The 22,976-nt window shown below is 36.2% G+C and overlaps 1 protein-coding gene across 4 annotated transcripts in view; it reads right to left on the bottom strand.

The window, feature by feature from the left end:
* Positions 1–22,976, bottom strand: part of KIAA1328 (KIAA1328 ortholog) — a 347,018-nt gene that overhangs the window by 276,795 nt on the left and 47,247 nt on the right. The window lies entirely within an intron of this gene.

Below are 22,976 nucleotides of genomic sequence, written 5' to 3'. Positions count from 1 at the left end.
GAAGACCACACATACAAATGGAAAGAAATTCCATACTCATGGAATGGAAGAATATTATTAAAATGTCGATGCTACCTAAAGCAATGTATAGGTTCAATGCAATCCTTGTCAAAATTTCAACAGCATTTTTCAAAGAACTAGAACAAATAATCCTAAGATTTGTATGGAACCACAAAAGACCTCAAATAGCCGAAGTTATCTTGAGAAAGAAGAATAAAGCCAGAGGTATCACAATCTCAGATTTCAAAGTATACTACAAAGCTGTAATAATCAAAATAGTATGGTACTGGCACAAAAAAAATGACATATAGATGAATAGAACAAGATAAAGAGCCCAAAATTAAACCCATGCTTATATGGTCAATTAATCTACAACAAAGGAGACAAGAATAATCAATGGGGGAAAGACAATCACTTCAATAACTAATTCTGGGAAAAAACTGGACAGCTACATGCAGAAGAATGAAAACTGGACCACTTTCTTACATCATACAGAAAAATAACCTCAAAATGGATTAAGGACCTAAATGTACAACCTGAAACCATAAAAATCGTAGAAGAAAACATAGGCAGTAATTTTTTGGACAGTAATTCCTTTGACTTGAATAAACATTTCTCCAAAGAAGACATAAAGATGGCCAACAGACACATGAAAAGATGCTTAACATCATTAATCATCAGGGAAATACAAATCAAAATCATGATGAGATATCACCTCACACCTGTCAGAATGGCTAGAAGCAAAAAGATAGGAAATAACAAACGTTGGCAAGGATATGGAGCAAAAAGAACACTTGTGCATTCTTGGTGGGAATGTAAATTGGTGCAGCCACTCTGGAAAACAGTAAGGAGGTTCCTCAAAAAACTAAAAATAGACATACAATATGACCTAGTAATTCCACTACTGGGTATTTACCCACTCCCCACCGCCCCCCCCCCAACAAAAAAGGAAAGCACTAACTTGAAAAGACATATGCATCTTTATGTTTATTGCAGCATTATTTACAAAAGCCATGTACTGAAGCAACCTAAGTATCCATCAATAAATGAACAGATAGAAATGTGGTACACACACACACACACACACACACACAGGGGAATATTACTCAGCCACAAAAACATATGAGATCTTGCCATTTGCAACCACATGGATGAACCTAGAGGGTGTTATGCTAAGTAAGATAAATCAGAGTAAGGCAAATACCGTATGATTCCACTTACATGTGGAATCTAAAAAACAAAACCAACCAACCAGACAAAAAGCAGAAAGAGACTCATAAACACAGAAAACTAATGGTTTTAAGAGGGAGAGAAGTAGAGAGATGGGCAAAATGGGAGAGGAGGAGTGGGAGATACAGGCTTCCCTTAAGGCATGAAGAAGTCATGGGATAAAAAGTAGAGCATAGGGATGCCTGGGTGGCTCAGCTGATTAAGCAGGATGATGAGTTCAATCCCCATGTTTGGTTCCATGCTGGTCGTGCAGCCTACTTAAAAATAAAAGGCACTGCATAAAGGAATATAGTCAATAGTACTGTAATAGTGTTGTATGGTGACAGAAGGTAGCTACACTTGCAGTGAACATAGCACATAGACTTGTCACATCACTATGTTGTACATCCAAAACTAATGTAACATTCTGTGTCAACTCCACCTCAATAAAAAAAAAAAGAAAAGAAAAAAGTGCTATAGGTTAAATCATAATTAATGGTGAAAAACTAAAAGTTTTCCCACTAAGATCTGGAGAATGTAATAATGTCCTCCAGCACCACTTTTATTTAACATCATATTAGTGCAGTAAACCCAGTAAACTAGTTAGTGCAGTAAAGCAGGTAAAAGAAATAAAAAGTGTATCAAGAGAAAGTCAACATATCCTTCTTTTTAGACAATATGATTGCCAATGTGAAAAATTCCAAAGACTCTACCAAAAAAAAAAAAAAACATTCATAAACTGGTCAGTAAGTTTAGTAGTTACAGGACACAAGATCAACATACTGAAGTCCATCACATTCCTTTATACTAGCAATGAAAATGTAAAATCTGAAAATATTTTAAAAGTTAATACAAATTAGTACCAAAAAATTACTTAAGTAAAGTCTAACAAAACATGTGTAAGATCCGTAGGTGAAAACTACAAAACACTAAGAGGAAAAAAAAGAAAATCAGATCTAAATGAATTGAGAGATGTACCATGTTCATAAATTGGAAGATTCAATATTGTTAAGATCCGTATCCTTTCCAGTCTGATATATACATTCAACACAATCCCATCAAAATCCCAGTAAACTTTTTTTGTAAGTATCAATAAGATGATTCTAAACTGATGTGGAAAAAAGGGAACTAGAATGGCCAAAACAATTCTGAAAAATAACAAAGTTGGAGGACTCATCATAAGATTTTAATATTATAAACCTTCAGTAATCAAAACTGTGAATTGGTGAAAGAATCAACCCATAAATCAACAGAACAGAAAGAGAGCCTACAAACAGAATGACACAAATACAGTCAACTATTTTTTTTTAATGTTTATTTATTAAGATAGAGAGACAGACAGACAGAGCACAAGTTGGGGGAAGGGCAGAGAGAGGAGGAGACATAGGATCTGAAGCAGGCTTCAGGTTCCAAGCTGTCAGCACAGGGCCCAATGCGAGGCTCAAACTTACCAACTGCAAGATCATGACCTGAGCTGAAGCTGGACTCTCAACCAACTGAGCCACCCAGGTGTCCCTACATTCAACTAATTTTTAGCAAAGGGGCAAATGTAACTCACTAGTAAAAAGACAGCTTTGAGATCTCAACAAATGGCACTGAAACAAATGAATATCCATATGAAAAAAAAAAATTCAAAAACACAAAACTGAGTCAAGACAGACTTTAAACCTTAAAAAATTAACTCAAGGGGGATTATAAACCTAACTGTAAAACAAAGTGGCAAAACTTTTCAAAGAAAACATAGGAGAAAATATGCATAACCATGGATCTGATGATGAATTTCTAGATACATCAACAGGATGAACCATGAAAGAAAAAAAAAAATGGTAACAATGGATTTTAGCATAATTAGAAACACTTGTTCTGTGAAAGCCACTATTAAGGGAATGAAAAGACAGCCATAGACTGGACTGGGAGAAAACATTTGCAAATCAAATCAAATATCTGATAAAAGACTTGTATCCAGAATATATATAAAATGTTTTAAACTCAACAATAAGAAAACAAATAATCCAATTTAAAAATAGACAAAAGATATGAACAGATATTTCACCAAAGAACAAAAGACAGGTGGTCAATTAGCATATGAAAATATGACCAAAATCAAATGTCTTTAGAGAAAGGCAAATTAAAAATCACAATAAACCATTACTACATACCTATTAGATTGGCTAAAATCCAAAAAATTGATAATGATTACTGCTGGTGAGAATGCAGAGCAAGAAGGACTCTTATTCACTCCTGGTGGGAATGTAAAATCTTGTAGCCACTTTGGGAGAGGATTTAGCAGCACCTTGCAAATCTAAACACAGTTTTACCATACAACCCAGCAACCATTTTCCCGGGTATTTACCTAAATGATTTGAAACTTATGTCCACCCAAAACCTTTGCATGTGAATGTTTATAATGCTTTTTTTCAGAATTTCCCCAAACCAGAAGCAACCAAGATATCCTTTAATAAATGAGTAGATTAACAAACTGTGGTACATCCATATAATAGAGTGCTGTTAACTGATAAAGAGTAATGGAGTATCAAGCCCTGTGAAAACATAGATGAATACTTATCAACAATGATGAGATGTTATCTCACCTCTCACCTCATGGTTTGCATATACGAGATACAGTGAGTAAGCTGTGCCTATAGGTGAAAAGTAAGGTGTGAAGACTAAAGGCAACCATTGTTCTCAAGCAGAAATGACAGTGTGATGACGGTAGAGTGACATTTCTAAGTTACTGAAGGGAAAAAAAAAACTTCAAAAACTTTTTCATAAGTTCAAAAACAAAGAATCCAGGGGCACTTGGCTGGCTAAGTCAGTAGGGCATGTGACTCTTGATCTCAGGGTTGTGAGTTCAAGCCCCATGTTGGGCATGAAGCCTACTTAATTAAAAAAAATTAAAACAAAAACAAAGAATTCATAACCACAACTGTTACTGGAAGTCTGACGGACAAACGGATGTGGTAACAGAAATACAGACTTCATGAAGAGCATTGAAAGTGGTAACCACATGGTAAATATGTAAGATATTTTTATTGCTATTTAAATCTCCCTTAAAGATAACTGGTTATTTAACAAAAATAGTAAGGTGTGGGTATAAAATTAAGATGTATCTTGATAAGTAAACAAACATCAGGAAGAAATAAGACTATACTGTTCTAAGTCAGCTGAAGTGGTATTATAAATATCGCTCTAAGGTTGACTATTATTAAAGGTGAATATAAACACCTTGCAGCAACCATTACATACCAAAATAAAACTAGAGTGATAGCTAATAAGCCAACAAAAGAGATAGAAGATAAGTTTTTAAAGATTCAATTAATCCCAAAGAAGGCAGAAAAAAGGAAAAGAGGAGCAAAGATCAAATGGGACAAACTGCAAAATGATAAACTCACACTTAACTGAGTCAAGAATCACACAAATGTAGACTGTCTAAATACCCCAACGAAGAGATATGGATTTTAAATTGGATAAAAAAGCAGGATTCACCTATATGCTGGCTACAAGAAATGTGCTTTAAATAAAAAGAAACAATTGGGGTAAAAGTTAAAATATACAGAAAGATATGCCATGCTAACACTAATCAAAAGAAGCTGGAGTAGCTCAATAAACGTTAGGCAATGTAGAGTTTAGAGCAAACACTACCACCAGGGATAAAAAAAAAAAGTCATTTCATAACTATAAAGGGGTCAATTCATCAGAAAGAGGTAACAATCTCACATTTTCATACACTTAAAAACAGATCTTCCAAATACACAATGCAACAGCTAAAAGAATTCCCAGGAGAGATAGATCCACACTTTTACTCAGAGATTTCAATTTCCTTTTCTCAATAACTGATAGAACAGGCAGATGAAAAAATCAATATGGATACAGAAGCTTTGCATCACACATATGACACTGTAGGAAATCCATCTTATAGCAGAAGACAGGTTTACCGAATACACTCCTCTCACATACACATTCCATCCTATCTGAAGCTATATATTGAGAAGTGAGAACCTAGATGAGAGAATAAAAGCTCCACTGCCCATCTCTCTTACACAAAACACTCGTTTTGCAAGGAATTAGTACAAACAGTGCGTAATATACAGAGATCTTATTAAAATGCAGATTCTGAAAAAATAAAGTCTGGCACAAAGCCCAAGACTCTGCAAAGCCCAAGACTCTGCATTTCTGACAAGTCCTCCTGGGTGTTCCTAGTGATGTTGACAATACAAAACAATGGGGTGCCCTCAAAATGGCAAGGGACTAGAAGATGGGAATAAAGTGAGTAAAGGAAGCGAGGGTCTCCTTAGTTTTGCCTGCTTCTACAAAGTCAATAACAGATAAAAACATAACACTGTTTCTAGTGATTCTAATGTGGTCAGTCATGGTATACAAAGCATACAATACACATTATTTCATTTAATCTTCAAAATAACTTTTTGAAGTAAATACTATAATTATCTTAATTTTTAATTTTTCAGAGATGGAACTTGAAGTTTTGAGAAGTCGGTCATTTACACACATCCCAGGGCTATCTAACTAACTACCTGGCTTAGCAAAGCAGAGGTGTTCTAAGCACTAAATGAGCTCCATGAAAATTTTATTTTCCCAATATTTCATCTAAAATCACATAAATTCCAGATTTCTATTTCTTTTGAGTCCTCTCTCCCCTTCCTCACTGGAAAGACCTAAGCATAATCACAAAACTGAGCAGAGAACTTTCTCAAATACCATTAGACAACCAAACTGGCAAGTTATTACTATAAATAGATGCCATTCAACATCTTCTGGCTACTTTTCTGTTGTGTCTAAAAGAGATGTTTAATATTTTCACTTTTAAAGAGTATAATTAATTGATACAAAATTAAAGGCAAGAGAGCTGAAAATGCTAGCGTTCGTGGTGATGGTGATGTCAAATTAGACCTACTTGCATCCAGGTCGCTCCTCAAGCCATGAGGAAATGGTGACCTGCAAAGAGACAAATGGGATGTATACTGATGGTTTCAAGGAGCAAGCAATATTCTGAATCTTCCAAAATGTTTTATAAAGCACATGTACTGTTTTTAAAACCAGGAAAAAAAAAGGTAGACATCTATAATTGAATAAGGCATTAATTACCAACTATTCCCTTGGCTCTCCCTAGTTCCTCAAATGCTAGCACTAGTCATAGAGTTGAGGAAAGATTAACAGATACATATTTGTAACTATATCCAGAGGCTAGAGAATTCTAAAAGTGCTGTCCTAGCTAATGATGAAAAAATACAGAAAATCTATGTAGTGAGAAATCAAACACCCTAAATTAAAGTTTCTTTGAACAGGTGTCCCGCAGTGAATGCCCGAGAGTCCCTGCAGCTTTGCAGGACAGGTGGTGTTCAGGTGTCTCACATGCTTGGGGGTTATATCTAAGCACTTTCATCATCTCTAAAAGAGAGGTGGTAATGGTGTTCCCCAGCCACAAAGGAGAAAATAAGTATAAACAAACATATAATGTCTTCCCAACCACTTGGCACTTTATGGAAGATACCTGAATTTTCTGAAATTTTTAACTTTACAAGAAACCTACCAAAAACCTGTCCAAAACCAAAATTTAGAATTATTTTATCCTCTAAGTAGGGGTTGGAAACCAATCACAAGGCACTTAAAACACACTTCTTTTGCTGCCTTGAAGGTAGTAGAAGTTCTACTAGTTGTCAGATTAAATATTATGGCACTTTAAAACTGAAAAGGCAGATGAAATTTTCATCTCAACATTAAACCGCTTTCCAGAAAAGAAAGAAATGGGGACAAAGAGGAAAAGATAAATGGTATGTTTTGGCAACAGGGAATGTATTTCTAGTTTTATGGCAAACTGCACCCAACCAAAAAAATCTGTCACTGAAGAAGGTAATCACAAATAGTTTTATGAATAGCTGAAACTATTGCCTTGCTTATAATAAGTGAGGCTAAATTTTCAGCATTTTAAACAAATTTTCACATACATCCGTCTAGCAACAATGAAGGCTACATTTCCCCTGGATAGAAGGGTATGGCCAACGTTTTCAATACGATAGTTCAGAAGATCCCATCACGGTGAGAAGTACTAATCTCAGACTATTTAAGAGATGGTATAGAAAATTCATGAAGAAGTTAGGGTAAAAATGAATGGCTATGAAACTTCACCTCTGTTGTAGTTTTTTCACAATCCTTACCATATTTCTTCCTGGCAATCCCCCAAAGAACAGAAGTCCTTGCAAAAATTTCAGTTGCCTCTTGACCTGTTAAGCCAAATAACATTTCTATGCAAAAAATCCTTTTATGCTGTATCAGTTTTATGCTTTATCAGTTCTAATATATTTTTAGCAAGTAATTTGGGGCAAGAATACTCTTAAAGCTGCTTCTATACCCTATCTTGCCAGATTGCCAGCCTTGCATTTTGAACTTTGCAAAGTCAGCTCTGGCATAGCAGGTCCACTAAGAGTCCACAGCAAACGGCTGCTGCGAGCTGTCAGAACACAAGAAAAATAGGGGCTCCAAAAGACCAAAAAGTGGCGGTACCTTCGTAGTGGGCACCAAAAAGAACTGAGTCAACTCCCAAAACAATTCTTTGCTTTATTGATGATTTCAAATTTTCCAGCCATCTGATTGACAACATTCACAAAACCATCCACAAATGCTGCAGAAACAAAAGCCGACAGTACACATAGTCCAAAAGGCAAGGTTTTTTTATTTTTGTTTTTTTCCATAAAACCTATCCTTCCCTATTAGTTATGTTACCTCAATGACATGCTCTTGGCCTCCCATCCTGTACCCTTCCCCATCAAGTGACTCATTTTTTTTCACACTGGACATTTCCTAAATGCATACAAAAGCTTAGATACCCAAGAGCATTAATGTAACAGTTTCCACCATTGGTATTATGATCCAAGTTAAGAAACTAAAGGAACAAAATTGTAGAGAATACTTTCAGAGCTAACACTGTGGTCTGATAAATTCAAAGGCACCGAAAAACGTGCATCTCAAGATCAACACTGCAGAAGCAGAATTCTAAATATTCATAAGCAACAAGATCTTTACTAAGAATCATCTCCTCAGTCAGGACAACAAAACTAACCCTAGTCAGGTAGATAGCTATTTATAATGAACGACGCATTTTGAAGAGAAAACCAGATTATAACATTTAATCCTGAAAGTTTTATTTCGTAAACCTATTTATATGGAGACAGACTCTATATCTAAAAGTGCAGATTTTTTTAAAATTTCCTTCACCATTTGGGGGATGGAAAAGCATCCCTGATTTGTATATTAAAGCACAAGCATCTGTCCTACTGATGATATTCTAGGGAAGCACATTAGCATAAAATTTAACGATGTCAAATAAGTGGATGTGAAATAGGGACTGCGTAAAGACACTATTTCCAAGGCTGACAGAAACATCACTGTTTAGAAATGCAAATGAAACCATTATGTTCAATAATTATATGAAAATATGAACAGTTCAGCATGTTTTCCAGCCCTGATGGCGGTTAATGGGATGTACGCTTATGTAAATAACTACTATTAAAGCTAATGCTGAAAAAAACTAATAAATTCATACTAAAGCAACTGATTTAGTATGCTTTTAAACCCCAGCAGTGCTCACTTATTAGAAAAGAGTGCATTATTATGTTTAGAACTCATTACTGCTACAAGTCACTGCAACTCCATCAATTACCATGCATTAATGAAAATGGGACACATACAAAAAAAAATTATTGCCTCTCAGCAGTTTTCTTTAAAGACAAAATCTAGGGGTATTACCATCATGGGGCCTTGTGGGGAACTTATCCACACTATAATCTTTATTACTGAAACAGTACTCCCAACATCACCACCCTAGGGTATTTTGATAAGAAGAGCTAACCTGTATGTAAAAATATCAATGTTTTAAAAGACTGATCATTAAACATCAATAAGAAAATTTTTAATACTTAAATTGTGGCACCTGGTCCATTTTTTTTAAAGGGAGGTTAAGAGATGAAAATACACAGGGGTAGTCATACCAGTAGAGTGGACAGATGGTTTCATTCCAAGATGCTCTCTGATGAAGCAGATAAATCAGTTCGACATTTATGCCTCAGTGAATTCTGTGGAACTAAGGTATTGGATTTTTAAGAACAAACCTAAAATTTCCTTTTTGGCCACAAGATGGACTTTCTGGCGATATATTAAATATTTAGTACAAGAAATTAAGAAACTGGAAAAGCCTTGTAGTTTAAAATTCAAGTTTAGCTAGCACCTAACAGCAAGTAAATGCTGACAGGGCAGGAATACAAATTTGGAAATGCCTTTGCTCTCACTCTACTTGTGTCAACTTTCACAATTTATTCTATTTCTTTAACATATGTAATTAGAGTGATCCTTCATCCTTTTCTAGCATCCAGAAAAACATAAAACACTTTGGTACCTCCTACATGTGAAAAGATTTGCTAACTCTCAGACACAGTCTTGGTATATACAGTGAGTATATGTTTATTTCAACAGTGTAAGAGTCACATCAGTCCAAGCATTTGTGGTTTCGGCTCTCACATGTTTATTCATCTCCTAAGAAGCTTTTACTACAATTTAGATACAGTATCACTAGGTGGTGGTAGAGTGCTATGACTGTGCTGCTCCAGCAATGAAGTAGAAGTTTTCTCTCAAGAGTCTGATCCAGTAACTCAGGAATAACAATTCATTCATGTAACCATTATTTTTTGAGTACAGACTGAGTACCAGGTATTGTACTAGATTCTCAGTGTACAATAGTGTACAAGACAGGGGCGCCTGGGTGCCTCAGTTGGTTGAGTGTCTGTCTCTCGATTTTGGCTCTGGTCATGATCCCACGGTCATGGGATTGAGTCCCATGCTGGGCTCCACACTAAGCATGGAGCCTGCTTAAGATTCTCTCTCTCTCTCTCTCTCTCTCTCTCTCTCTCTCTCTCTTTCTCTCTCCCTCTGACCCTCTCTCCCACTCATGTGTCTCTCTCGAATAAAAAAATAAAAATAGTGCACAAGACAGAAATGATGTCCCATAAGGGAAATAGAAAATAAATAAATATGTAAGACTGTTCAAGTGCTAGGAATAATCAATGCCCATTCACGACTAAAAAAAGACAAAAAACAACTTCTTAGCAAACTAGGAAGAAAACAAAAATTATTCCTTGTGGTAAAAGGCATTTATTAAAAATCTATAGCTAATATCAATCTTAAGGATGAAATATATATTTCCCCCTAAGATATAAAACAAAGCAAGAATGTTCTTGGTCATCACTTCTATTAAATACCTAACCAGAGGTACTGCTATAAAGCAAGAAAAAGAATAAAAGGCATAAAGATTAGAAAGAACTAAAATTGTTTTTATTTGCAGATGGCACATTGTTTGAATTAAAAAACCCTAAGGAATCTGTAAAACAATTATTAAAATGAACAAGTGACAATTTAACAAGGTCAAAGGATACAAAATCGATATACAAAAAGCAATTGTATTTCTAACTCCAACAACTGAAAATTAAAACTAAAACTAAATTGAGTACAAACTTTTCAAAACTAGCGGACTCCTTCATGCTGACTAGAATGCCTACATGAGAGCTGAACTTGGAACATCAAGTTAACAAGTGTGGCTCCCTAAAACGTATGGAGTTGTCGTACCTGTCTAAAATTGCCCAAACTCAGATGTTCTTTTACATGAAAAATAAACAAATACATATCTTGTTTTGATTACCTTACTTTGAATTTTTTAAAAAATGTTTATTCATCTTTTTGAGAGAGACAGAACGTGAGCGGGGGAGGGACTGAGAGAGAGACACACACAGAATCTGAAGGAGGCTCCAGGCTCATAGCTGTCAGCACAGAGCCCAACGCAGGGCTCAAACTCACAAACCGTGAGATCATGATGCTTAACCGAATGAGCCACCCAAGAGCCCCTGGCATTTTAAATTTTTTTAATGTTTATTTATCTTTGAGAGATAGACAGCACAAGCAGGGAAGGGTTAGAGAGAGAGGGAGACAGAGAATCTGAAGCAGGCTTCAAGCTCTGAGCTGTCAGCACACAGCCCAACACAGGGCTTGAACCCACCAACTGCAAGATCATGATCTGAGCAGAAGTTGGACACTTAACCGACTGAGCCACCCAGGCGCCCCTGGCATTTTCTGTTATAGACAAAAAGGCTTAATACTGACCCAGATTCATAAAACACCCTTAACTACGCTCCATCCAGTCCTAGTCTTTTCAGCTTTGCTTCTGATTTCTTTTCCTTGAGATCTCTCCTATGCCTTGGAGATTCCTTAGCAATTCCTACCTGATTTCTCTTGGCAATAAGCTTTCTTAAAAGTGCTTTAAAATTTTTAAAGGATATTCCCTCATATAGCCAAAAACATTTTGCTTCAAAATATATATCGTCTCTTCAAAAATTAGAAACCTAGGGGCGCCTGGGTGGCACAGTCGGTTAAGCGTCCGACTTCAGCCAGGTCATGATCTCGCGGTCCGGGAGTTCGAGCCCTGCGTCAGGCTCTGGGCTGATGGCTCAGAGCCTGGAGCCTGTTTCCGATTCTGTGTCTCCCTCTCACTCTGCCCCTCCCCCGTTCATGCTCTGTCTCTCTCTGTCCCAAAAATAAATAAACGTTGAAAAAAAAAATTAAAAAAAAAAAAAAAAGAAACCTAGTTACTCTCTGGGCAACAGAAGTTTGAATACGGACTCTGAAAGGAAAAAAAAAAATCTTCAAATAGAAAATAATATCTGAAATAAAAGATAGTATTTGAAAGATTTGTCAACCATGGCTTTATATCCATTTATGTTGTAAACTTTTTCAGGGCAAGGAAATATTTTTGTAGACCTTATATTTTTATAGAACATTTATAGTTTTGAAAAAAAAATTTTGAAAAAAATTTGCTAAAATATGATCACTTCATGTGGTAAATAGTTCAGATATTATTCACATGTTATATCTGATGAAATTAAGACTTGCAGAGGTTTATCCAAGGCCAAACAACTACTTTAAGGCAAAATTAAGTCAAGATTTCAAGTTGTAGGATTCTAGTGCTCTTTCCAAAATACTACAGTGTTCCTGATACACACATTGAGATAAGTCATATTTGAGACTTCTGGTCTCTAATTAACTGAGAGTTTACAAAAAGGACTTTTCATATGATATTTTTTAAGAAAAAAAAGCTGCCATAGGAGCATAAAGCACTTCTCAGCTATCTCAAATTACTATATAGTACCATATGAAGAATATGCTGTGTTATCACCCAATGATTACACTCACCATCATATGGAAACTTCCTCTTATTTCCTTTGCCTCTATAGACTGCTTAACTAGTTCTTGTGCTTTTAACACTGATGCCTTGGAGTTATTAAGGTGAGGCAGAGGTGGCTATTTGGCAACTTTTCCCTGCATTAGACTAATAGCTATTCTGTCACCATAGCCATAGGTTCTTTTCTCTATTGTCAAACTGTCTCTATCGCAAATTTTCTCTAGGGCAATTACTATGTCTAACCTTTTCTGTTTGTTTCAGCTCTTATTTTCTCCTTTTCCTCTGGCCACTTTTCCTGTGTTTATCAGTTTTTGTACGGAAAAAGGTTTTATAGGCTATGGCCCCAAAATAAAATACACATATCATAAAAACTATTTGAAAAACTGACCAACATGGGGCACCTGGGTGGTTCACTCTGTTGAGCATCCGACTCTTGATTTTGGCTCAGGTCATGATCCCAGGGTTGTGGGATTGAGCCCCGTGTCCAGCTCTGTGCTGAGCAAGGAGCCTGCTTAAGATTCATTCTCTCTCTCTCTCTCTCTCTCTCTCTCCCCCCCCCCCCTGCTTCCCTCCCTTCCCCTCCCCTCCATTGAAGCATGCTCTCTCTAAAGTAAAAAAAAAAAAAAAAAAAAAAAAAGTAATTAAAAAAAAAAACCCTGATCAACAGGAACACAACAAATGTTATCTTTAGATATTTGGATTTTCTAGGCTACATTTATTTAGAAATTCGAGGACCAATTAAGACTGGACACAAAGAACTATTTCTCCATTTGGCTGTGCTCTTCACAAGCCTGAGGATTCAAAAAAATAGATCAACAGATTGGTATTTCTGTATTAGCAAAAGATAATAAAATTGAGAGAAAGCATCAATCCTCACCATCTTATCTATAGGGAGATCTATTTCAGATACTCAGTTAACTTCTGATCATTACATGATTATACAATAATTACTGCTATTACTTCTGAAAACTTAGAGCTGGAAATGCAGAATCTTAGGCATAACTATCAAAATAAAAAAGGAAATGTTACTGTATAAGTCTCTAACTGAAGTGAGGATATTTCCATCTGAATCATTTAAGCATTCATAAATGAAGGCCACACTGAAGAACACTAAGACACATTTGCTACTCCTTAATAATAAAGTCATTAATTACATTCTTCAAGTCTAAGGCAATTACTAACTGTAGTATGGCAAATGGATCTAGCTGAAGAGATTACGTCAGAATAGCCCTTCAAAGATCAGTAATGTAAAAGACTAAACAAAATAATGAACTCTCCCAAATAATAATAATTATGAGATTGATTTACTGAAAGTCTATTCTTCATTCAAGAACTACTGAAACTTCCCAAAGTAATTTTAAATGATGCTAGATTTAGTACTATTCATCCAGTGCAGAACTATCACCGAAAAAACTTTTTTAATTAAAGAGATGTAAATACATATATATATATACACATATATACATAAACATATATATACACGTATATACATTATATATATACATATATATAATATGTATATATGTATATACGTATATATATGTATATTGTATTTCAGTCCGCTAAGCTTATTTACCTGTGGGCATCAAAAACAAATGAATCCCTTAGTCTCAAGGGCAGCTTTCAAGCCCCAGTACACACTTGTTTGAATCATAGTGTTACTCACTATAAAGCAACAAAGCAGTTGCTCTCCAGGGTCCTAAGGCTCCACATCTGGAGCCTTCAACATGCCAAGGAAATAAAAACACTATCAAAATCAAACTGGGAAAGTAAAGCTTTTGTTTCATTATAAAATTGGTACACTACAGATACGAAAAGGATCTCAGACAATAATAAGGTAAAGAAATCCCTAAAAGCAAATATCATTAAAAAATAATACAAAATAATATTTTAAAAATTATTTTTCAAAGTGCATTAACGCCCAACCAGGGGAATAAAAATAAGGGAGAATGATTAGAGAATGATATCTGAAAACATAATAATGTTTAGAAACACTACTCTTGTACAGATACACTGAAAGGCCTTTTCACCTTATACTTTATAGAATAAAGAATAAAATTAGCAAAGAACTAAGTACATGTTAAGTACTGTCTAAATCTGCTTAGGCTGGAATGACAAAATATCACAAACTAAGTGGCTTAAACAATAGAGCTTTACTTTCTCACAGTTTGAGAGCCTGGCAAGTCCAATAAGGCCCTGCAGGGTTTGGTTTTTGGTGACAGCTCTCTTCTTGGCCACCTTCTTGCTGTATCCTCATAAGGTGCAGGGTGGGGGTAAGGGGGCCAGAGAGAAAGAGAGAGATCTCTCCTCCTCTTCTTATAAGGCCATAGTCCTATTGGATTAGGCCTGACCCGTATGACCTCATTTAACTTTACCTCCTAAAAACCCCATCTCCAGACACAGTCCCATTGATGGGGTTAGGACTTACATATATGAATGTTGGAGGGACACAGTTCTGTCCACAGCTAATACTAAAATATATACATACATAAACAAATGAACCTTGCTAAACCCAGAATAGAGGGCAAAGAGACTGAAAAGCACAATCTCATATCTCAATACCCCAAAGCATGTAAATTTAGCAAGTGGATAAATTTATCAGAATTTAAGATTTGTTTCATTTTCTCAGAACTAAAAATCAGAAAAGGTACTATAAGATGGAAAGCAGGTCTTAATCGTTTGCTGGCACATTTGTTTTGACACATAAATATGCTCAAAATTCTCTTCCAGCCTTAAAACAAACTAAAAAACATTCCTTCAAATTTAGATACCCCTTTGGCTGGACAACATCTCCTTTTATTCACAACTTTCACTTTCTCACCCCTACTCAGACTTAAGTCTTAGACTTAAAGTCATTGTAAAGTGCCCGATTCCCATAAAATGCCATTGAAATGCTCCTGCATTCAATGACTTGTATAAAGACACAAAGGTATAAAGTAGCTGATCCAAGACTCTGATGTAAACTTTCTTATTCAAAATCCAGTAGCACTGCAAGAACACCACAGTTGCTCAAAGAAGGATAAGATACACAAGTTAGGGCAGTTAGTACAGGTATGAATTCTTAAAGAATTCTAAAAGCCAAATACTATTAAAAAATTGTCAGAGAAAATGTCTTAAAGAGTTATTGAAGAAGAATCTGAGTAAAAGGAACAATGACACAGAAATAGAAATAACTAAAATAAAGAAAAAAAAAAAAACCCAATGAGGCTTTCCTAATATTTGGACCACACAAGGGAGTCAGAAAAATGAAGGTCACATATATTATGTGATATCAGTAACTGAGTGTTTAAACGTTAAAATTAAGAGCATGCCTTTGATACTTTGGGCCATAAGAAGCCATGGAAAGGGATTTGAAGGCAAGTGATGTAATAAAAATAGTCCTTAAGAAAGACTAGCCCAGCAGCAATGATGGGATGAAGTAGGGTAAAGGGCTGGAGAACAGAGACAGAAATGAAAGGATACTATAGAGTAATGGAGGAGGCACGCAGTGAAGCGTTCAAAACAACAGCAAAAAACAATGGATTCTCGGGGCGCCTGGGTGGCGCAGTCGGTTAAGCGTCCGACTTCAGCCAGGTCACGATCTCGCGGTCTGTGAGTTCGAGCCCCGCGTCAGGCTCTGGGCTGATGGCTCAGAGCCTGGAGCTTGTTTCCGATTCTGTGTCTCCCTCTCTCTCTGCCCCTCCCCCGTTCATGCTCTGTCTCTCTCTGTCCCAAAAATAAATAAATGTTGAAAAAAAAATTAAAAAAACAAAAAAAAACAATGGATTCAGAATTTCAGAAGGAAATGATAAAGGCTTGGTGACTGAACAGAAAAACCAAGACACAAGAAAATCTCAGGAACATTCTACATGTCTGGATTTCAGGATAATTTTAGGTTAAGTACCAAAAAACAACAACAACAAAAAAACTTAACCAACTTTGAAGAGCAAAGCACTGTAAAATGTATTACAAATTTTTGTAAAACTGTGCTTTAACTGCAAAGCAGGCTAGAAAAGCAAGGTTTGTTGATATTTGTATCATTCATTGCTGCAGAAATGATTTGGTGTAAGGGAAAGTCACGGGATGTCAAAAGATTTCACTCATAACTGCAATGGGCTGTTTCAATTACCTCTCCAGACCAGTATCTTTACCTGTAAAATGAGAATAAGAGTATCTGCCTCACCTAACTGTGTTATTGTGAAGATTAAAAAGTATACAAGAAAGTGCTCTGTAAATAGGAAACCAATATATAAAAGTTAGAGGTCTTACTAAAAGAAGTACTAGAAGTACTAAAAAGTAACAAGGGATAAAAGTAATTTAATGTTATTGTTTCGATGCCTCAGGATCATCACTATGAATGTTAACTACTGCCCTGCACTTAATTTATGAAGGCCTTGCGATATATCGAGGTGGAAAGAGTTCTGGACTGATACGCATTTTCAGTTCTTAGGTGGTTTTTAATAGTTTTCCCGTGGAGTCCCCTGTCAGCTTAAAGATTCTCACTGTAGCTCCAAACCTTACTTCTAATTTTCTGCTTTTAATCTGCACTGGACTTATAAACTAGACACCAGATAATGAGTTTATTATTATCCACATGACAGCTCATACAAGAGAAGTGCATACAAAGGGGACCACAGCAGGTGAGGAGTACTTATTATTTTTATTCTTGGATGAGTTCCAGACAAGTAAAGTGTAAATACAACTCACTACCACAGAGTAGCTTAACACCTAAAGGCTTACTGGAATGAAATTTAAATATATGGATAAAGTTTTATAATTTAAAAAAAAAAATTTTTTTTTAACGTTTATTTATTTTTGAGACAGAGCATGAACGGGGGAGGGGCAGAGAGAGAGGGAGACACAGAATCGGAAACAGGCTCCAGGCTCTGAGCCATCAGCCCAGAGCCCGACGCGGGGCTCGAACTCACGGACCGCGAGATCGTGACCTGGCTGAAGTCGGACGCTTAACCGACTGCGCCACCCAGGCGCCCCAATAATTTTTAAACATTCTGTAAACATTTATCCTCAATTCCTCTCTGTAGTCTGCATTAATATCCAAGTATTTTTAAGAGAACAAAATAATCTTTAAGAGCAGTTTAGGCAACAACAATGCTAGTAATAATCAGTTCTTTCCTTAAGCATGCTTATTTTTCTATAATACAAATAGAAAGAGTTATTTAATCTGTTATCATGATTTTAACGACATTCCAGGGCAATATACAATAATAATGGTCCAAAACCTGTTAACTTTATACAGCATCAGGGAGAAAATAAAATGGCCTCAAGAAGCACAACTTCCACAGTATTAGAGATAATTATTAGATTAGTAAAATAATACTGTCTAGGAATTGTTAACTTGAATACACTGACTTTATCCAAGTACACAGAATATATTCTGTCATCAGAGAATTCAATTTGTAAACATAAAAAACAAAAACTTGTCTTTTTTTATTTATTGAAAACAGTTTATTTATTGAAAACAATTTATTGAAAACAGAAAGGCCAAGATTCACCAGAGCTGATAAGGTGTATGGCAATGTACTTTACCTGTATTTGTATATGACACTACCAAACACCAAAGCACCCCCTCCTCTGCTATAATCCTCATTTTAAGGTTAGAATTTTTATCCTCCCAAAACCATTTCTAAGACTAGAGCATCTTCTGCCTTCTCTTATAATGGGCCAGAAAAGTCAATTAGAAAGGAGAAACTTGTCTTTCTTTTGAAACATATTTCCTTTCTCATGAAACTTCTTTCTACTATCCTTCCCTACCCTCCCTACCCACCCAACAGCACTGCACCCAGATCTAGGATAGAGCTTCCTACAGTACGGTTCCTATCCTTGGCAAAATCCAACAGATCACTATGGCAGATCATGCTAGTCTGGCTCCTGTAGTGGAGATGTATAATTAAATAGGAAGCTTTGAATACCTCTCAAGTATTACCATTATTCAAACCAGCGATTTCTTTTTAAATAATTAGATAAAATTCTTATGAATTTTCTCCAATCTATTTTCAGCACACACATACTAAGACCCTTGGCTCATTCTAAAACATTCCTCAAAAAAGTTAAGGTTAGTTATTTAAAAATCTTTTTTCCTACAGGGCGCCTGGGTGGCTCAGTCGGTTGGGCATCCAACTGCGACTCAGGTCGAGATCTCATGGTTTGTGGATTTGAGCTCTATGTCAGGCTCTGTGCTGACAGCTCAGAGCCTGGCACCTGCTTGGGATTCTGTCTCCGTCTCTCTCTGCCCTTCCCCCACTCGCTTGCGCACACGCGCGCGCTCTCTCTCTCTCTCTCTCTCAAAAATAAAACATTAAAAAAAAAAGTTAAAAAAAATTACTTCTTCCTAGAGCAAGGTTTCTAAGATGATCACCCATGCAATGGGCTCAAGGATCTGAGCTATAAAGACCTCTAAAGACCTCTTCAATTTACTAAGTCCTAATCGGAGAGATAATGGTAACAGGTCAGGAAGAGAAAAAAATTTCTGTCTGGTTTCTGGGAGAGGAAAATCAAACCTGGTTTCCTCCCAATGAGGACCCGACAGGTCTAAGTGGTACAGAGACATTACATCTTTCACAGACATTAGAAGATAAAGGAGAGAACAAATCACTGTCACTCTGCTAATAGGCCTCGAAACAGCCTAGACACTTGCATAACCTGATGAAAGCCATCGGAACCCCAGTGAAGAAGGACAAAGAAATGAGAAAGCATTATTAGCTATCCTATTATAGAAGGAAACAGAGACTCAGAACTGAGTTCAGTAGCTTTCCCAAGGTCAGACAGCTAACCAACACTAAAGCAGGATTTTGTCTCTAAAGCCACTGTGCTTTCTTCTCTATCACTTCCCTCGCTACACCAGTTAAAATAGCAAACATCAGATTTGACTTTCCTTCTGTAAGCTTTTGATATCATCCTGACCTGAAACATATGTTCTGAAAATATAATTAGCTCAGATATTAATCAACTTTTCTAATGCCTACATTCTCTATGTCTTATACTATTACGTGTTAACATGTGTCAGAACTATTCCTACTGGACATATTTCTCTCTAAATTTCAGATTTATCTCTCCCTTCATACCCATTTAGTGAGGCAGAAATCTACTAGGTTCATCAGGCTGCTTGACTTTGTAAATGGCATATTCATTTACACAGATAAGTTCTCAGGAAATAAGCTTTGTTCAAAGACTAAAAATTACAAAAATTTTTGTTTTAGTAATAAATTCTCTATTTACTATAAGAGCAAATCCTTCAAAAGCCTGGTCCAAATGCAAACATGTAAAATATCTTTTCTCTTTTTCACTAAGGGTCTGTGTTCATATAATGCCATAAATCAAGTTATTAGAACTTTTAAGACAAAAACCCTATAAATTTAGTAGAACACATTTTAAAACTCCAAAAATAAGAATTCATATAGTTCCTAACACAGAAACAGACTGCAAAATGATCTAAAATTATATGATTTCATGTATATGAAAGAGTCTGAATCATTCATGTATGATAGGTAAATGTATCTGTAGTTAAAATTATATTGTTTTAAGTTATAACCTTGTTTTATGTTTCTAAGTTTCATAGGGTTTTATGTACTGTAAAATTGTCCATATTAACCTTTGACAGGTTTATGCTAGTAAAGGAGATTTGGCGCCTGAGCAATCTACTTGGAATAAAAACCATGGGTGTCGCTGTTTTTAAATCCTATCTTCCCAAGTTAGTCAGTCAGAGAAAGACAAAAATCACATGACTTCACTCATATGAGGACTTTAAGAGACAAAACAGATGAACATAAGGGAAGGGAAACAAAAATAATATAAAACCAGGGAGGGGGACAAAACAGAAGAGACTCATAAATATGGAGAACAAACTGAGGGTTACTGGAGGGGCTGTGGGAGGGGGGAGGGGCTAAATGGGTAAGGGGCACTAAGGAATCTACTCCTGAAATCATTATTGCACCAAATGCTAACTAATTTGGATGCAAATTATAAAAAATAAAAAATAAAAAAATTTTAAAAACAAAGAGTATTAGTAAATAACATAAAACCTCAGGATATATGAAGGTCAAAATTTTCAAGGTCTTAAATTATCTCAACTTTTCATACTGAATTACCATGTATATGATGTTTCTTGTAATTCTTTCATCATTTTGTATTAAAACAAAACAAAACAAAACAATCATGTCTTCCTTTCTCCCTTCTTTGACAACTACAAATACCACCTTATCTTTTGGTGATTCAAAAAATCTTAAACCAATTATATTAACTAAACCATTTTGATTTTTGATAATGGTCTAACATTTGCTCCAATCTTCATTCGCAATAATAATAAATGCTCAAGTCAAATCCTTTTTATAGATCCAACTATGACATCCGTCTAAGTCTTGGACTTATTTACATGCCTTTTCCTTTCCTTTTTAGGTTATCAGACAGATCAGAGGTCAGCAAAATTTTTTTTTAAGTTTATTTATTTTGAGAGAAAGAGAGTGAGCAGGGGAGGGGCAGAGAAAGAGGGAGAGAAAGAGAATTCCTAGCAGTCTCTGCACTGACCCTGGGCTCAAACTCAGCAACCGCAAGATCATGACCTGGGCTGAAGTCAAGAGTCAGACACTCAACCGATTGAGCTACCCAGGTGCCCCAGCAAGCTTTTCTGTAGAGAACCAGAAATAAATATTTTAGGCTATGCGGGCCACAGGGTCTTCGTTGCACCCACCCAGCTTGCAGCTGGAGCCATAAGAGCAGCCATACATAATACATAAATGAATGGGCGGGGCTGGATTTAGCTGGCACCTACTGGATTTGGCCCATGGCAGTAGTTAACTGACCCCTGAGCTAGGTCATGGGAAAAATAGGACAAATTGTGCTACTACAATCACCTGAAGTATCTTACTACTTAGGCTGACGAAAAAAACCATTCATAGCCATTCTGAGTTTAGACGTAAGCACTAAATCCATTAATCTTGATCCAAAGAGTGCTAAAATATAATAGTCCACCAAAATTAGATTTTACTTTTCAGAAAGCCATACATTTGGTTAAGCATATTACCAGATAAATGTGGCCCTAACTGAGGTCAGGCTTTCAAACCTTCTCACCTTGATTCCCTTTCTCACCTTATTTCCCCAACTCACCCCAATTCCACTGGACACAATACTGATTTTGTTGTTGTTGTTGTTCCAGGAAGGCCAAGGCATCATCACCTCCCCCCTACTATATATAAAGTGGTTTCTGTTTCCCTTATTCTGTTACCAGATAGAGTTGAAGGCTGACTTCATGCCCAATTCCGCTTCTCCCTTGCTGCCTTTCACTCTATAAACTGGACAGGTTAAATGCTTACTTTCTCAGCCCTTCTCGCAGCTTAGCATGGCCATATAATAAAGTTCAGGACAATAAATATCTCATGAAAGACTGCCGGCGGTGGGGGCGGGAGGAGGGGGGGGGGGGGAGGGGGCACCAGGGGCAGTACCCTGAGAAAGATTTTACATTTTTTTAAAAAAGGAGCTGGAGTCACAACTGCCAGAATTCCTTCCTCCTCACTTTCTCCCTGCCTTAGAGCAACTCTGATATCTGGAATTAGAGCAAACATTCTACAAGCTGACATTCTGTAACCATTAGAAGAAGCTAAGAGAACTGTAGAGATCCAGTGCTGAGAATTTTAAGCCACTGAAACAATGCCAGAAGCCACTTATCTCCAGAGTGGTTACATGGGAAAAAATAGACCCTGTAAAGTGAATTTTTGTTACAAATGAAAATATTTCTAATCTACCTTTTCTTGGAAGTCCTGAGTCACTACTCCTTGCAAGAAGTGAAGGACCCAAAGTGGCTGAGCACAGTTTGTTATAAATTCTGACCATATGGCACTAACTTTAACCAGGGAGAGAAAAGTAGCAGGAGGAAAATCACAAAAGAGGGTCGAGCCTGAGTTGACAGCCTAGGTACAATAAAGTCAATGAAGGCAAAGAAAAGAGAAAAGCCAAGATGATTATGCAAATGCTAAAGAAACAGAAAATAAATAACTGGAAAAAGTATACCACTAGATTGTGGGGAAATAAACTTAAAAATGCTCTACTCAGCAAATCAAATCTGAAAATTCTGATTAATTTCTAATGATGTATTCCCACTGTTAGAAGAACAGAAGTTAAGAACTCAGCTTTTACAGTTACATTTTTATGCTTTTCCCCCAGTGAATTAATTTATCTTCACACTTCTATTTCCCTGGTATTCACAAGGGTATAGTTACTGTCCATATATGATTATTTTTGACACTTGAAGAGTCTTTGAAATAATTATTAATGATCAAGTTACTGATGATATTGACAGGAAGGACACTGGTCCCTTCAAGTAGTCATATACTAGGTTAGCTGGCTGATCCATCAGCCTAGTTTTAGGGACAGTCACTTCTCTTATATATCAACGCCACTGCAAAAACACCTAAAGATAAGTAATTCCACCCAGTCGAAAGAAACTTCAGAAATATGCTTATTTTAACTCACATATTCCCTAAAGTACAATTCTTAAGTTGAAAGTTATTTTAGTATCTTACAAATAATGCAGTATTTATAT

Source organism: Prionailurus bengalensis, chromosome D3 (assembly GCF_016509475.1).
Source record: "Prionailurus bengalensis isolate Pbe53 chromosome D3, Fcat_Pben_1.1_paternal_pri, whole genome shotgun sequence".
Taxonomy (NCBI): Eukaryota; Metazoa; Chordata; class Mammalia; order Carnivora; family Felidae; genus Prionailurus; species Prionailurus bengalensis.
Note: the sequence above shows the minus strand (reverse complement) of the source record. Positions and strands in the feature narration are given on the sequence as shown.